This window comes from Lytechinus variegatus, chromosome 1, assembly GCF_018143015.1.
Source record: "Lytechinus variegatus isolate NC3 chromosome 1, Lvar_3.0, whole genome shotgun sequence".
Taxonomy (NCBI): Eukaryota; Metazoa; Echinodermata; class Echinoidea; order Temnopleuroida; family Toxopneustidae; genus Lytechinus; species Lytechinus variegatus.
The window spans coordinates 68,463,206-68,482,699 of record NC_054740.1 but is presented as its reverse complement, the minus strand read 5'-3'; positions in this window follow the sequence as shown (position 1 = coordinate 68,482,699).

Sequence of the window (19,494 nt, the reverse complement as noted above, 5' to 3'; positions counted from 1 at the left end):
ACCTTGTATAATGCTGAATTCAACATTTTAAGTGTTGGGTAGAACTATTTAAAGCGTTAAATGCAACATTTAGAAAATGTTGTCACTACTCCAACCTTTCGAATGTTAAATTAACATTTCTTGTTTTTAGAGTGTATGTATGTCTCAATATTGATTATACAACAAACTACTTAAAGTCGCCTTTTCATGACAGTTTATAACACATTTTGGTTAGCAATTTACGCTCGCATTAATGGTTAAAATATATTAACTGATGCATCCTGTTTATTATTACAAAAGTGCTTGAAATGTCCAGTTTTCACTTTTCAGGCCATACTATCATTAGATTTCGCGCCCTCATGAGGGATTAATGAATAAGATATTAATTTGATAATTAAATTGTCTCTTTTGTCTCATCTCGCGCTTAGCAAGAGGAATGCGAAGTAAGTCATCATTTTCATATGATGGCATGTCCTAAGGATGTCCCGGTCAGGACTCAAGGTAATAATAAAGAAAAATATCAGCTCTTTATTAAGTGCGATCTATATCCACCTCACAATTTTCCTACAAATTGCTTGAAATACAGTGCGTACAAAAAAGTTTACAATTAAAAAAAATCCTGTGAAATTATACATTTGTAATATCCTGAAAATTTTTCCACATTTTAACATTGGTACAGATACATTTGAGCAAATGACGATATAACTGTCGAAAAATATATCTGCTTGAGTGAGCACCACGCCACCACTTACTTTTAAAAAGTTAGTGAAAATTTTTCATTTTCATTTATTGGTTTATGCAACACTTTTTCATAAACACATTAACGAAGAAAATACAATAATGTATATAGGGTAAGTGTAGGTAATTGGAGACCGTTAAGCTCATTTGCGTAATTTACATGAACATGGAAAATGACACACTCTTAAAAGTTTTTTTCCTCTTCAGCAACTTCTACTCTATATTTGGTAACAAAATGGTGAACACAAATTAATTGATTAATAAGATAATGAGGATTAATGACGTCATCATCAAAGGTCTCTCATTACCTAAATGTGTAGGTAATGAGAGACATTTACAAATCATGTTATTTGCAAGAAAACTTTAGTAAAAATGGGATTGTCATGCTAAGTTCAAACACTTTTCTTACAGAAATACATGTAGCCAATGATTTTAACATCATTTTAAAACAATATGAACCAGATGTGGTTGAAAACATGTCTTTTTGTTTGCAATAATAAATGATGCTTTAAATCATAAATGTTCTGAAGTGCTTTAAAAATAACTTTTCTGAAAAAAAAGAAAGGAAAGTAGGCCCATATTTATTCTCATTTCTGCAGTCATTTTTTTTAGATTCATTACATAAAAGATGCTTTGTCAAGGACTTTCCTGTGACACCTGCCATTCATAACAAACAGTCGCCATGTTGGTGTCCCCCATTACCTACACAGATTATTGGACTGACCAGTTCACTGTGGCCACAGTATCACCCATACACAACACACAGTGGCCGTTTTTAGTGTTTGTGTGGCTAGCCCACTTACAAAACTTCCTATTTGAGGTACTTTTACCGATCACCTCTTCACTATGAGAACACGCCCCAACATTCCTTGAAAAATGAATTTTTACACCAGAGCAAAATTTGAAGATGAAAATATCATACCTTGACCTATTTCGAAGTTTTTTGCTGCAATAAATGACGACCTGTATCGTAAACAAGCAGAGTGATCTTGCAGAAGTATTGTAGAAACTGTATATGGCGCTATAACAACATTATAGCCAGGCGCAAGCAGGGCAGGATAGTTTCAGCTTCAGTGGTCTCCAATTACCTACGGTCTCCAATTACCTACACTTACCATATATATATATATATATATATCCTACATAACTGCGCAGAACTTTGACATAGTTATGCGAATAAAAGTAGACCTTAATCATGAAAAATATGTGGAATTTAGCTATTAAAATTGATTTGAAGATATCTTTCACCCTTTTTAACTTGTTTCCTTGCCCAAAACACTTCGAAGGGTGCCATTGCGCCCCACGCCGTTCCCCGCACACCGAGGCCATTGTGACGATATTTGCTTTACATTTAGCTGTGATTTACATGAAATGGATTAGGCTTGATTTTCATTTTGTTCAATTCAATTCAAATTTATTTTCATTCTTCAAAATGATACAAAAAAGTACAAGATAGATTGATTCAATTTAAATAAACAATATAGCATGAACAAAAATTCAATATTGGAAAAAAAACAAATATTTGAAAGTAATTTAAATATAAATTAACATACATGTCAAGTTAAATCAATATAATCAATATCATTAAATATAATCAAATCAATGCAATTATATATCATAAGAAGAATGGAGGGGTCCACTGAAAAGCAAAGCTTGTATAATTTGGACCCCTCAAAAAATAGATACAAGGAATATAGAAATATACGTTAAGTAATACATGAAGATAACGAAAAGGCAAATGATAATAATAAATAACACAAAACAACACAACACAGGAACGTGAGGTGGACAATAGGACGATGACAACTGCCTAGAATATAGAAAGAAAATAGAGATAGGGAGAGGGATGCTAAGCTAATTTGCTGCATATATATTATGTCTACACATTCATACACATCAATACACGCACACCCACACACACACATATATATATATATATACACACACACACACACATACACATATATACATACATATATATAGACATATATATATATATATATATATATATATACATATATATATATATATATATATATATATACACCATTGCACACATACACACACACACTCGGACATACACACATACAATATAAAAGGTACAATATAATGTATAGACAAGCTATAACTTTTATATTTCAAATTTTATGTCTAACTGGAAAAAAAATGAAATAAAAAATAATAATAAGGCTTTATGTTCTGTAAAAACATAGATAATAGATTAGCAAAAAATGATACAAAATTTTAGTTTAAATAGTAAATATAATTCATTAGGAAATGAGGAGCATAAATTTTAATTTGTTTTTAAAGGAGAGTAAAGAACGGGCATCTTTAATCTCATCGTCAAGGGAATTCCAAAATCTTGGACCTGTATATAAATAAGTATTTTGTGCTAGATGCGTTCTGAGGAGGGGCAAGTGATATTCATTTGACTGCCTGGTGGGATAGTTATGGAGGGATTGGTTTTGGTGAAACATAGAGTCAAATATGCGTGGCAACGAATTATTTTTGTATCTATACATGAATTGACCTAAATGAAATAAATATAATTTTTTTAGTTTCATGATTTTATGTTCCAGAAACGATTGATTTGTATGAGAACGAACTGGTGCATTACATATAATTCGGAGTGTTTTCTTTTGTAAAATTAATATTTTGTCCAATAAAGAATTATGGGTATTTCCCCATGCTAATATTCCATAATTAAGGTACGGTAAAATCAAGGAGGAATATAACATGAGTAATGTGACCGGAGGAAAATAGTGTTTTAACTTATTAATTACACCAATATTACGAGATAATATTTTGCTCACATTAAGAACGTGGGGTTTCCAAGAAAGCTTATTATCAACTATAATTCCTAAAAAATTAATTTGGGAAACACATTGTAAAGGTGTATCATCAAAGATAATGTCAGAAGGTAAAGATTAAATAGAATTACTAAATATCATATATTTGGTTTTGTTTAAATTAAGAGATAGTTTATTGGCGCGTATCCATTGAGTCAAATTTAGCAGTTCCAAATTCATGATGTGAACTAGAGTTTGAGGGTTTTTGTGAGCAAAAAATACATTGGAATCATCTGCAAAAAGAATGAACGAAAGAATGTCAGATGATCTGTGAAAATCGTTTATGTAAATAATGAATAAAAGAGGCCCTAATATACTACCTTGTGGGACACCACAATTAATGTCATGTTGATCAGAGATGTGATTATTTAAATAAACATATTGTTTTCTATTTTTAAGGTAATTCCTGAACCACTCCAAGGCAATTCCACGTATTCCATAATGAGAAAGCTTGTAAAGTAAAATGTCGTGGTTAATAGTGTCAAATGCCTTGGAGAAGTCCAGGAATATACCAATTAGATGCGAATGATCATCTAAAAAATGGGCTACTTTATGCACAAAATTTAAAAGAGCGTGGATAGTGCTATGTTTTTGTCTAAAACCAAATTGGAAGTTAGTGAATATATTATTGATTTTAAGAAATTTAGTTGTTCTAATAAAAATTAATCTTTCTAAAATCTTAGAAAGAGAAGAGAGTAAGGATATAGGACATTGTTAATCAATGTCAAGCTTGGGAAAAGTGTGGAGCAACAAGTATTAAATGAAAATGAAATGTAAACCCACCTTAAATGATAAAAACTTAGTGAGAAAATGCTGGAGATGTCTGATATAAACTTTTGTTCAGAGTGTCCTCAGATCCAGCTGGCGCAAAAAGGGTAAAAGTTAATTGTGCTTACTAAGTGTTGAAATTTCAATTTAGGTACCAAAATGCTTTAAAGTATCCGTTTTGTTTCAATTGACCAAAGTGCAAGGAAAATGTATGAGAAATGTTTTAAAAGGGAAAGTTTGATTTCGCCCTTTCCCCTTGACACAGGGTGAAAACGAGCATTTCTGCGAGCTTTACAAACAGCAACAGTGCTCACTCAAGATTAACATTCTGTCAAAACTTTTACTTTCATTAGATAGATGAGACCCAAACCCAAGATTATATGTGAAAAAATTACCAACATATTGTATATTTTTTAATACCCAGGGCTTTTCCAAAGTGTAAACTTTTTTGATACGCACTGTATAGAGCTGAAATTGACTCTTTTTTCAGATCGGAATATCAAATTTCAAAGGTTACAGATGCAAAGATTGAAGACGAAAGCCTTGGAGACTACAGTGAGAGAAATAAAGTAGAAAAGTATTTATTATATCTCTTTTATCTTCCTCACACGGAATGACTTATTTGAAATAAGTAATTTCTATGGATATTTATGATCTGTCAAAAATGAAAGCGGGATTAACTCTTTTACAATTTCATTGAATTGCAGAATAATCATTAGTATTGTTCAATGATACTTGAAAAGAAGTACAGAAATTGAACAGCAGAAATACAGGAAACAATGATAATGATAATAATAGAGATAATTATAATAATAAAAATAAGAAGAAGGAGGAGGAGGATGGGGACTCAGAATTATAATGATAATAATAGTAGTACGTGTTGCGCTTACGTATGGGAACGGCCTACATTTTTCATTAATACAGAATATGAAAAACATTTTTAAAGGCAATAGTTTTTTTTCAGAAAAGTATAATATTTATTCGTCAGCTGCACATTGCCTCAAATATAATTTACCATCCTTAATTGAAAGTGTTTGTCTCTCAAACGACTCTAGGGAGAATAATAAATTAGATTTTGACTCGCGACTGCGAAGAATCGCCCCCTCATTCTCAACGTCTCTACATAGAAGTCTGCGTTACTATATACGTCGCAAAGATATTCACAGCGGGGTTTTGAATTATTACATAAGCAGTTAAAGATGTTTGTTGCTTCTGAGGAGTGAGAGTATGGTTTTACGTAAGGGCATGCGGACACTATACACAGCTAAACATAGCCGTACTGAAACAGTTCTCATTGGAGTTTTATATTCATGTACATTATGACTGAACATCCGGCTGAGTATGTGCCAAACGGATGCTATCTAGTATAATTAAAGCTAATTAGGACACAAGTATTGTTTCGTTATTAAACATTGGTTTTTCTCAGTTAATTATAGCTCAGAGAGTTCGTGTATGTATTTCCAAGATGATGAATCCTTCGCTCATGAAAAGTCGACACGAACGTCTTGTGTGTGATCACCGTTCGTCACCCTTTTCAGCTTTTGAGAAGATGCCGAGATGCTGAAACATCCTGTGTGTTTTATCCATTCTCTGAAATGAATTATGGACTTGTTCTCTATCATGTGAATTCTTAATCGCATTTTAAGCCTCCTGACGTTGAACAAACCAGGAATGTGGGAATTTAATAACCATAGAGGTGAATAAACTGTCTATTCGCAGCTTGTGGTTTCAGTGGACCTCGGTGTTCAGAATATATTCTACTGTTATAATATAACATGCTCGACACGATGCGACGAGGCGTAAGAAGCAAGATAGTTTTAAGCAATCAAAGGGCGACTGCTCAGGCTGACATGGTGCCAACTGAGAAGATGAATCAAGAGGAGGATTTTTCAGATGCACCATCACCCCTTTCTCCGAAACACATGCGACATGGGAAGGTCTTGCCGGGGACAAAACTCCCGCCAATTTTTACACCGACCATGCCAACACTGCAAAGGAAAGACAACCCAAGAGAAAGGCAACGTGTTCCAAGTTCCAAAGTGAACCAAAGGAGATGCAAGGGCGAATCTGAAATTCAAAGACAGTTTGATTCCGGAACAACCGACCGCGAACCCTCGAAGGCGATGAAGATTCTCGTGAATGGTTCAGAAAGGGCATCTAGGGCCGGATGTAGGGTGTATCGGAGGGACTCGTCTGCAAAACCTACTTCTTCGTCCGAGCAATTTGGCGGGATTTTCGGAGGAGGCGGTACGAATAAATGCAATGGAATGAACGGGCGAACGCAAAGAGAGAACGGACATCGCCGCAGCCTTGATCCTGATCATCGGGAGCAGAAATTGGCGAAATTTCTAGATGCTCAGGATTCGCGCTTTTCCATTGAAGCTCGCAGTGAAGTTACAAAAGATTTGGGGGTATTGCCAAAAATCATCAAAGTGGATCCTCGTTTTAAGACAACAGAGGGTGATGCTAAGGATCATTTTCTCCATTATAAAAAATTTCAGCCATCATTTCGTGCCGCTCACCTCCGTCCAGTCCTGCCACCCATCGGCAGGCCGAACAACAACAAGAAACCCGGCAAGCATGGGAAAAAATCCTCTCGCAAGGCCCGACAACGCGAGAAGGAGAGAGAATGGAAGTTAAAAGTCACAGAAGAAGACATTATCCTGAAATTATTTTTGCAGTCGTTGGCGGTGAATAGAAGGGGAGCGACGTGTGTGGAGATCGACAAGCTCTTGAATTCAGGGATGCTCGTCAACTTCGTGGAAAGTCTGGCCCTCCTGTCAGCGATGCAATGGTGGTTATGAAAATCTAACCAACATTTTATTCACCAAAGTTTCGAGTTGATATTTCCAACTTTTCACATTTTATCATGATGCTTGTGGGTTTTTTTATTAACTTAATTTGCACAATGGAAAAAGACGTGCAAGGATGTTTTAGAAAAATATGTTTGTTGAAATGATAATTAGTACTTAGTGGCTATCCGGGGTGGGGTGTCTCAGATTGCTTGAGTACAATAGAAATCGATATAGCATACAGGTAATTAAGTGTTTACGTTCAAAATATGCCTCCACACGAAATGATGTCTTGATTCGTCAGTTGCAATTAGCTATTGATTCAAATCTGTTTTTCTTGTTTGTGTTATGGAGTCCAGAATGTGCCATAATTTGTCATTGATTTTAACCACTTCCTTGGACGAACACATTTTCACTTAATTTACCATCACATGTCCATAAATGATTAACATTTTCTGTTATGGAATTGATTATGGTATTTTATATTTATGTTGATTTATAAGGATAAAACTAAGAAGAGACTATTAGGACTACCACTTCAAAGAAACACAAAATCGTTTTCGAGCGGCCGATCGGGGAAGATATGGCTGAAAAAAGTCTGCCCCCCCCTTTGGCAAAGGCTGGATCCGCCCCTGCATGCTATATATATTGTCCCGTTTTGTTGATTTTGGTAAATGAAATAGTTGTTGTTGTCGCGGCATTTCGTTCTTAAATCTACTACTGTTACCATGATTACTACTACACTTCTACAAATCGGACGCGTCCGACAATGTATCAACAATGGACACAAGGCTTCGCGATCTGACATGTGAGTTGGTAATACCTTGGTCACATTTGATCTATGGCGGCCGTACGGCGAGTCGAAAACAGTCGTTTTATTCAATTTCATTCAAACCAACTATGTAGCTGGTACAAAAATGTTAAAACGACTGTTTTCGACTCGCCGTATGGCCGCCGTAGATCAAATGTGACCATGGTATTAATCATGTAACAAACTATTTGTCCCCTTACGTATATTCATGGTAGTATGCAATGAACAAAATGTAATGGTCTCCGTCCTCTGGACTGGTTCCATGGGGGAGGGGGCGGAGGCGCAACAAAAGTACATCAGTAATACTTCCCCGGAATACTTCGATCCTTCTCACTAATAAGGAAGCAGTGACAAGCAAATCTCATGACGTTTAAATACCGTGGTGGAGATAGATGGAATATCTCCATAAATTTCATCTTTTGTTTTGTGATCTCTCCAACTAATATTTTGCACGTATCCTCATTAAAAGTAAAGTACACTGTAAAAACTATAGTGTTAAAACTGACACTGGTTGGTGTCTCTTAAGGACCACACCCTGAGGTTGAAATTGCAGCCTAGAGATTCTACATAACACCATAGAGTGTATGTAACAACCAAATCTGTTGTAATAACACCTATAGGTGTTAAACTATCACTCTCAATTTAACACTAGACATGCTAGAGTACAATAACTGGTGTGGTCCTCTATAATATACAACGGTTAACACCACATTTTTTGCTGTGTATATGTGCCATCTAGTATATCTTTTAAGGACTTCTTGATTGTCCATGTTTCTGAGCCATACAAAAGGGTACGTTCTCTACAGTCCCTAAACAGGGAGAGTTTCGTTGACACAGAAATATATTTTGATTCCCAAACCAAACGCAGCTTAATACGTGCATTTCATGCAAAGGTCTTTTCTTGAGTCTGAAATCTGAATCACTCAAATGGTGCCGTAATGTCGGTATAAAATGGAGAGGGATGATGTCCACTTCGTCAAATCATGTACCAATAAGTCAATAAAACCTCACTTCTTTGTATGACATAAGAGAAGTTTGGACTGTCAACATGACAGGTAAAGGCGGAGGATCACGAACACTAACTAATCTAGGAGCCAGGGGGCTTTATTCAGAATTTTTGGTGGGGAAGGTTTGACAAGCTTATCCGGGGTAAAATTGTGCGCTGATTCCAAAAATGCCACTCTTATTGACCGTACTCACGCCATTTTGGTAATTTTGGCCAAATTTTGGCCAAAACTGACCATTTTGACCACTCTTTGGAAAATGGTCCCTTAACAGACTGCTTTTGTAGCCACATGCAATTAAAAGGGTCTATCTTAAGTAAAAATGCACACAGATTCCAGATAAAGTGCTTTCATTTGCCAAATCACAATAGCAGTGGTCATTTTGGCCATAATTTGGCCAAAAAAGAAAATTTTCATGATTTTTTGGCCGAAATGTGTTACAAATATTGATCAGAGCTACGACTGGATGTTTTTAGAAATCCACATTTATTTTCAAAATGTGCGCTGGATCATAACCATCAACCTCATGTAATTTATTCCGTCAGTTTTGACCTATGAGGGTCATTTTGGGTACTTTAGACATAACTGACCATTCGCGCAATTTGCATTATTAACTGTTCAAATAGGCAGGAAATTGAGGTCTTCAGCATGTTTTTTCTTCTTCCCTTATAAAATGAGAATGCATTTAAATATCCTTCATGTGTAAAATTTTATGCTGATTCCAAATATATCAGTCTAAATGACCCTATTTAACAGTTTAAGGTCATTTTGGCCACTTATGACCCTTAAAATGACCAATGACATCAGTTCAATTATCCGAAAATACTTTGAATGTTACCAGAATCGTTACAAGGGCATACTGTGACACCTAACATTGGTGTATTAATCCTTGAAATTGAACATCTCAAAAGTATTTTGACCTCATGCAATTTATTCCATCAGTTTTGACCTATGAGGGTTACTTGGCGTACTTTAGCCACAACTGACCATTCACGCAGTTTTGCATATAATAAACTGCTCATAGACAGGAATTTTAGGTCTTCAGCGTGTTTTATCTTCTTCCCATATAAAATGGAAATGCATTCAAAAGTTCATCTTATGTAAAATGTGATGCTGATTCCAAATATATCAGTCTTAATGACCCTATTTAACAGCTTTAGGTTATTTTGGCCACTTATGGCCCTTAAAATGACCAATGACATCAGATCATTTTACCCCCAAATACTTCGAACGTTACCAGAATCGTTACAAGGGTGTGTTGCGACACCTAACATTGGGGTGTGTTAATCCTTTAAATTGAACATCTCAAAATTATTTTGACCTCATTCCATCAGTTTTGACCTATGAGGGTCATTTTGGGTACTTTAGACATAACTGACCATTCGCACATAGGCAGGAATTTGAGGTCTTCAGTGTGTTTTATCTTCTTCCCTTATAAAATGGGAATACATTTAAATGTCCATCTTGTATAGAATATTATGCTGATTCTAAATATATCAGTCTTAATGACCCTATTGAACACCTAATGGTCATTTTGGCCACTTATGGCCATAAAAATGACCAATAACATCAGTTCAATTTATCCAAAATACCTCAGTGTTACCAGAATCGTTACCAGGATGTGCTGTGACATCGAACATTTGTGTATTAATCCTTTAAAATGAACATTTCAAAAGTATTTTGACCTCATGTAATTTATATCATTAGTTTTGACTTTTGACCATTTTGGGTAACTGACCATTCGTGCAATTTTGCATAATAACTGTGCAAATCGGCAGGAATTTGAGGTCTTCAGTGTGCTTTATCTTCCTCCTTTATAAAATGGGAATGATGCATATGTCGTTCTTGTGTAGAATTTCATGCTGATTCCCAATATGTCAGTCTTAATGACCCCATTTAACAGATTATGGTCATTTGGCCACTGTTTGGCCCCAAATGACCAATACCATCTGTTCAATACTTCAATTTATCCAAAAATACTTTGAATGTTACTATAATCGTTACAAGGGTGTGCTGTGACACCTAACACTGGTGTATTAATCTTTTAAATTGAGTGTCCCAAAAATATTTTTGACAACCTTGGTCATTTTGGCCAGATTGTCCCCTGCCCAATGTGTATACTAAATTAGCCTATAGTGAACATAGTGAGGAGACAATTCAGGATTGTGTTAATATTAGCATCAATTATTGTTAAATTGGAAAAGTTTGAAAGCTTTGGGGTGAAAATCAATGCAATGATTCCATATAAATCAGTATTATTGGCCGAACTATTGGACTTTGTGGTAATTTTGATCACCTTTCCTCGATAATTTATCGTGACCACACATTATTTGATTTAAAAAGAGCTCAAATGTTGCTTAATATTATTTTCAGCTTGAGCTACTACACCAATAATCAAGAGTTTAATGAATGTGATAAAAACCTTTACATCAAGTACACCTAAGGTTTTTTGACCATGCACTTTGGTCATTTTCATGACACATTAACATTAACCATTTTGTAATTCATGGAAATGAATTCAAGAATGATGTTAGATAAGACATACAGGTATTACAAAAACTTTCTGCACCAGATTAATACAATGATTTAGAATATATCAGTCTTAATGACTACTTAGTGGTCATTTTGGTCCTTACAATTACCAATGACAATTACATGTATCAAAAGTATTCCAATGTTCTTGCTCTATATTTTTGTAAGATTTGTTGTATGAATCATAATCAATGACAAATTATTTAATTCAATATGATATTACTAATAGTACATAATCAAAATGTGACCACTTTGGCCACTTTGACCGTTTATCCAATGTGTGAATTTTGAAATAAACATGACTTAGCAGCAATTGTAGGTCTATGAACATGATGAAATGCGTAATCCCTTTTCATGGGAAATATTAAAGGCTCACCTTGAGTAAAAATTGTGCCAAATATCATGTGACTGTCTACTGTGGCCCCTTTGTATGTTCCTAAATAGCCAGAATTATTTTCCTTCTTTAAAGTCCAATTGTACCGAGAATCATTACAAAGCAAAATAGGTCACAGTGAAGTTCACAAAGAGTTTTGAATATCATTCATTTTTACAATCTTTGTTTTTTCTTGTACAGTGATTCACAAAGCTCACATTGGCATGATTGGTGAGCAGCAAACTTACCCTTAATTCTTTTTGAAGACGTACTGGGTAATAAAATACATTCTATATATGAAATTATTCTCTGTGCCGAATTTTGGTCACTCTAACAATTTAGGGCAAGTTTTCCACTTTCAACTTTACCAATCATGCCAATGTGAGGTTTGTGAAACATTACACAAAATGGCAAAGGTAATAAAAATGCACCATGGTTAAATCTATTCGTGAAATCCACTTTGACCAATAGCTTTGTAATGACGCACCTTTGAGTTCAGGATTAGTGCCTTCCTCTAGAATATAGTTATCTGTATAATTTAAATAAAAAAGGAGGGAATGATGTTATGGCTACTCAATGACCACACGATGACCAAATGGTGAGGTATTTGGCACAATTTTTTTACTCAAGGTGAGCTTTTAATATTTCCAATCGAAAGGGATTGAACACATTTCCACAATTGCTCCTGTCATGTTTATTTACAAAAGTCATACATGCGATAGATAGTCAAAATGGCCAAATATTGGTTTCAAAATTTTGATAATGTGCTATTAGTCATATCATATTAAAATCAATAATTGATATAATACACCTTATTAACAATACTGAGCGACAACAACATTTGAATCCTCTTTGATACATGCAAATGTGATTGGTCATTGTCGGGACCAAAAGCGACCAAAATGACCACTAGCTCATAAATGGTCATTCAGACTAATATATTTGGAATCATTAATCTACATTAATCTAGAAAAGTGTCTTAGAATAACATGTAAATGATGGTGAAGTGTCTCATTCCTGAATTTACTGCCCCATATATGTGAGGTTTCAATAAACATTTACTGTGTGGTCAAGGTGGCTAAAATCATGTAAATGACCACAGTGCCATGGTCAAACAACCTTATGTATGCACGATGTAAAGGATTTTATCACAATTATCGACACTCTTCACCGATTATTGGTAGCTCATGCTGATAATGATACTGACCAGCATTTGAGCCCTTTTTGACTCATCAAAGCATGCAAGGTCTCTCTCTTAGCTGATCTCTCCAGTAATTGGAGATTCCTAGGGTCCATGGTCACTGGTCAATATTGAGGGAAACGTGGTCAAAATGACCACAGGGTCCAATAGTTATGGTCTGTGTGGAATAATTTCATTGACTTCCACCAAGAAGCTTTCAAACTTCCCCATTTAACAATAATTGATGCTAATATTAATGCAATCCAAAATTTCTCCTCACCATGTTCGATATCACCTGAATTAACATACACAATGAGCAGGGCTGGCCGGGGGGTCAAGGTGGCCAAAATGACCAAGGTAGTCAACTTTGGGGATGCTCAATTTTAAGGATTCATTCACCAGTGTTGGGTATTACAGCACACCCTTGTTAAGATTCTGGTAACATTCGAAGTATTTCTGGATAAATTGAACTGATGTTATTGGCCATTTTAAGGGCAATAACTGGCCAAAATAACCTAAAGCTGTTAAATAGGGTCATTAAGACTGATATATTTGGAATCAGCATCACATTTTACATAAGATGAACTTTTGAATGCATTTCCATTTTATATGGGAAGAAGATAAAACACGCTGAAGACCTAAAATTCCTGTCTATGAGCAGTTTATTATATGCAAAACTGCGTGAATGGTCAGTTGTGGCTAAAGTACGCCAAGTAACCCTCATAGGTCAAAACTGATGGAATAAATTGCATGAGGTCAAAATACTTTTGAGATGTTCATTTTCAAGGATTAATACACCAATGTTAGGTGTCACAGTATGCCCTTGTAACGATTCTGGTAACATTCAAAGTATTTTTGGATAATTGAACTGATGTCATTGGTCATTTTAAGGGTCATAAGTGGCCAAAATGACCTTAAACTGTTAAATTGGGTCATTTAGACTGATATATTTGGAATCAGCATCACATTTTACATAAGATGAACTTTTGCATGCATTTCATTTTATATGGGAAGATAAAACACGCTGAAGACCTGAAATTCCTGTCTATGTGCAGTTTATTATATGCAAAACTGCGTGAATGGTCAGTTGTGGCTAAAGTACGCCAAGTAACCCTCATAGGTCAAAACTGATGGAATAAATTGCATGAGGTCAAAATACTTTTGAGATGTTCATTTTCAAGGATTAATACACCAATGTTAGGTGTCACAGTATGCCCTTGTAACGATTCTGGTAACATTCAAAGTATTTTTGGATAATTGAACTGATGTCATTGGTCATTTTAAGGGTCATAAGTGGCCAAAATGACCTTAAACTGTTAAATAGGGTCATTTAGACTGATATATTTGGAATCAGCATCACACTTTACATAAGATGAACTTTTGCATGCATTTTCATTTTATATGGGAAGATAAAACACGCTGAAGACCTGAAATTCCTGTCTATGTGCAGTTTATTATATGCAAAACTGCGTAAATGGTCAGTTGTGGCTAAAGTACGCCAAGTAACCCTCATAGGTCAAAACTGATGGAATAAATTGCATGAGGTCAAAATACTTTTGAGATGTTCATTTTCAAGGATTAATACACCAATGTTAGGTGTCACAGTATGCCCTTGTAACGATTCTGGTAACATTCAAAGTATTTTTGGATAATTGAACTGATGTCATTGGTCATTTTAAGGGTCATAAGTGGCCAAAATGACCTTAAACTGTTAAATTGGGTCATTTAGACTGATATATTTGGAATCAGCATCACATTTTACATAAGATGAACTTTTGCATGCATTTCATTTTATATGGGAAGATAAAACACGCTGAAGACCTGAAATTCCTGTCTATGTGCAGTTTATTATATGCAAAACTGCGTGAATGGTCAGTTGTGGCTAAAGTACGCCAAGTAACCCTCATAGGTCAAAACTGATGGAATAAATTGCATGTGGTCAAAATACTTTTGAGATGTTCATTTTCAAGGATTAATACACCAATGTTAGGTGTCACAGTATGCCCTTGTAACGATTCTGGTAACATTCAAAGTATTTTTGGATAATTGAACTGATGTCATTGGTCATTTTAAGGGTCATAAGTGGCCAAAATGACCTTAAACTGTTAAATAGGGTCATTTAGACTGATATATTTGGAATCAGCATCACATTTTACATAAGATGAACTTTTGCATGCATTTTCATTTTATATGGGAAGATAAAACACGCTGAAGACCTGAAATTCCTGTCTATGTGCAGTTTATTATATGCAAAACTGCGTAAATGGTCAGTTGTGGCTAAAGTACGCCAAGTAACCCTCATAGGTCAAAACTGATGGAATAAATTGCATGAGGTCAAAATACTTTTGAGATGTTCATTTTCAAGGATTAATACACCAATGTTAGGTGTCACAGTATGCCCTTGTAACGATTCTGGTAACATTCAAAGTATTTTTGGATAAATTGAACTGATGTCATTGGTCATTTTAAGGGTCATAAGTGGCCAAAATGACCTTAAACTGTTAAATTGGGTCATTTAGACTGATATATTTGGAATCAGCATCACATTTTACATAAGATGAACTTTTGCATGCATTTTCATTTTATATGGGAAGAAGATAAAACACACTGAAGACCTGAAATTCCTGTCTATGTGCAGTTTATTATATGCAAAACTGCGTGAATGGTCAGTTGTGGCTAAAGTACGCCAAGTAACCCTCATAGGTCAAAACTGATGGAATAAATTGCATGTGGTCAAAATACTTTTGAGATGTTCATTTTCAAGGATTAATACACCAATGTTAGGTGTCACAGTATGCCCTTGTAACGATTCTGGTAACATTCAAAGTATTTTTGGATAATTGAACTGATGTCATTGGTCATTTTAAGGGTCATAAGTGGCCAAAATGACCTTAAACTGTTAAATAGGGTCATTTAGACTGATATATTTGGAATCAGCATAAAATTTTACACATGGACATTTAAATGCATTCTCATTTTATAAGGGAAGAAGAAAAAACATGCTGAAGACCTCAATTTCCTGCCTATTTGAACAGTTAATAATGCAAATTGCGCGAATGGTCAGTTATGTCTAAAGTACCCAAAATGACCCTCATAGGTCAAAACTGACGGAATAAATTACATGAGGTTGATGGTTATGATCCAGCGCACATTTTGAAAATAAATGTGGATTTCTAAAAACATCCAGTCGTAGCTCTGATCAATATTTGTAACACATTTCGGCCAAAAAATCATGAAAATTTTCATTTTTGGCCAAATTATGGCCAAAATGACCACTGCTATTGTGATTTGGCAAATGAAAGCACTTTATCTGGAATCTGTGTGCATTTTTACTTAAGATAGACCCTTTTAATTGCATGTGGCTACAAAAGCAGTCTGTTAAGGGACCATTTTCCAAAGAGTGGTCAAAATGGTCAGTTTTGGCCAAAATTTGGCCAAAATGACCAAAATGGCGTGAGTACGGTCAATAAGAGTGGCATTTTTGGAATCAGCGCACAATTTTACCCCGGATAGGCTTGTCAAACCTTCCCCACCAAAAATTCTGAATAAAGCCCCCTGGCTCGTAGACTAAACCGTGCATGTATTTCAACTTAAGTTGGGAAAAACCGACATTTGTTGCATGTTAATCAGATAATTCCATAGTATATGACTGCACTGAAAACTCGCCATGGAAACTTGATGTTTTTTATGAATAGATTTACATAAAAAGGGGGAAAAACATCAATCATAACCATTTTTCAATTAAGTTTTAACATGATGGGTGTGCATTTTAAAAGCAATATCTTAAAGAAATGTCAGATGTAAAAGAAAAATCATAGGTACTAAGAGTCGTAGCACATTTTCTATGCAGGACTGTTCTCATGAATATACTATAGATTTGTTCTGTCATTTTAGTTCGCATTGAACTGTTTATCTCTACTAATGTTCTATGAAGGAAAAGGATTTTTTTGACATATTAATCAAATTCAAAGCATTTGGTGTAAAACTAAAATCTTATTTTTATAGCTCAGCATGTACAATTTGATGTTGATTTGTTTCTCTTTGTTCACCTGTGCGTCCTGAAAATTTTGATTAAAATGGTTGTGGCGCATTAAAAATTCACATTTATTATTGTCATTATTATCATTATTATTATTATTACTACTACTACTACTACTACTACTACTACTACTACTACTACTACTACTACTACTACTACTACTACTACTACTACTACTACTACTACTTCTACTACTACTACTACTACTACTACTACTACTACTACTACTACTACTACTACTACTGCTATTATTTTAATTAGTATTAGTAGTAGTAGCAGCAGCAGTAAGTAGTAGTAGTAGTAGTAGTAGTAGTAGTAGTAGTAGTAGTAGTGGTAGTAGTAGTAATATTCATGATAGTATAGTAGTAGTAGTACTTATTGTTATTAGAAAATTTTACGTTATACGCTATTAAATTATCATACAAGAATCATATTATTTTATGTCTAAGCAAATGACTGTGATCTAATTCTTGGATATATACTTTTATCATATGTAGAAAAATAGTGAAATATGCCCCTCCTCTGAAATGACAGTTGCACACTAACTGATATAAATTTAGATTATAACTTTGAAAAAGCGAAGAAGAAATCTGAGCATAATAGGGCACACTTTGGATGAACAGCTATGATTTTGTAACCGAACATCCATGGCAACATGATCCGACTGCGAGGCGTGTAGGATAGCTATTGTGCATCCTGTATGAAAAATAAGAACAAATCTTTTTTTAGCCTAAAGATAACCATGGAAACCAATAATTCTACCTCGTGTAAGAGTATTCTCACATGAACGAATATTTACACTATAGCGTGAGCAGAGCGTCAGACAATGGAATATTACGTAACTGCTGGGTTGCTATGAGCTGAGCGTTGATGGTATCTTCCATGGTGTTGATTGAAGTATCATCTCATCTCATTAAAAACAAAAAGTACGTCAAAATAATGCCCAGCGATTTCACTTGCTTGGTCGCACGCCGCATGGAATGGCTGGGGGAGGGGAGGCAAATGTGATTTTTACCATAAAGTATCGAATAATTAGATAGTAGAGGCTCTGTACCTTTTTAATAGCAGATGTTAATCATCACTATGATGCGATGTTTAGAAATGGTTTAAAAATTATCTGGCTTGAAAACTTAGAGTATGGACTGATTTACGTTTCTAATTCGAGGACTAAACAAAGCATTGCTCTAACTCCAATTAGGAAAATTTTCGTTCTGCTGTGTGACTGACTATTCAGGCCACCAGTAGGCCGGCGGGTTAGAACCATAGGACATGGACCTCTACCACGGGAACAGGGGACACCCCCTAAATAAAAAAGAAGTGTGGGGACACAATAGCCCATGTACCCCACAAAATGAAAGGTATTTGGAGGTCTTGAATGTATATTTCGGTTGGTTCATTCATTTCAAAAAGATGTATGTATCCGCATCATATTTTTTCTGTCAAACAGTGTTTTAAAATGTTCCCTTTTAGGTCAGTATTAGAAATCTCAGCTCGGGCGGAATCTGTTCATGATTACAAAATTGGTTAATTTTGTTTGAATATAAAAAAAATACTCTAGCGCTTCGAGCTCGCAATTTTTATTTTTGGATTAAGATAAAATTAATAACTGCCTTTGAAATATTCCTTTTACATGTCAGTCAGACTATCAAACATTGTTGATTGGGGACAATGCCACTGTTTATGAAATACACATTCAAATTGAATATTTACATTAAACATTTTATAAAAACAGGAATTCTAACTCTGGTTATGGCCTATATCATTTGAATTAAGGCCACTGCACACATTACTAACTGGTCAATGATATGAATATACAGAATGATCTATTAGAGGTTCGGGATAAATGTTATGATATTGTCAAAATTTTAAGTAATTGCAAGTAATTACTTAAAAGCAATTCGTAGTAAAAGAAACAAAACGACTGAAAGTCGTAGAGAATCTTACGAATGCCATGACGTCATTACGATTAGAATTTGCTTTTGTATCCATAAAGATGATAGCAATTGTGATTGACAAGATTATTATCGGGCCACTGGAAGTGCATTGTATTTCGTTCAATGGATAATTAAATATTAATTAAATATGATTGTATCATCGGCGTATGTATATGTGTCAATGATAGTAAATATGCCTATTTGTATTTGCACTTTTCGTTCTTGTTTGCTAATGTACATATCACCTTCTTTGATTCCAAGACCGAATAGAGCGTTCCCATTACACGTTAAACTGCTTTCCTGCTTTAAGAAAGCATGAGAATGGGGTCTTAGTTCACTGGTATGGTCATGATGATGATGATGTCATTAGCGTATTTTAGCATCCTCTTCGAGGACGCTTTCTGGAACGCTTAGAACCTATTGAAAATACCCGTCAAATCAACAATGGACAGATTAGAGGTCATTGTCGAAAGTTGGTGGACCGGGACAACATAT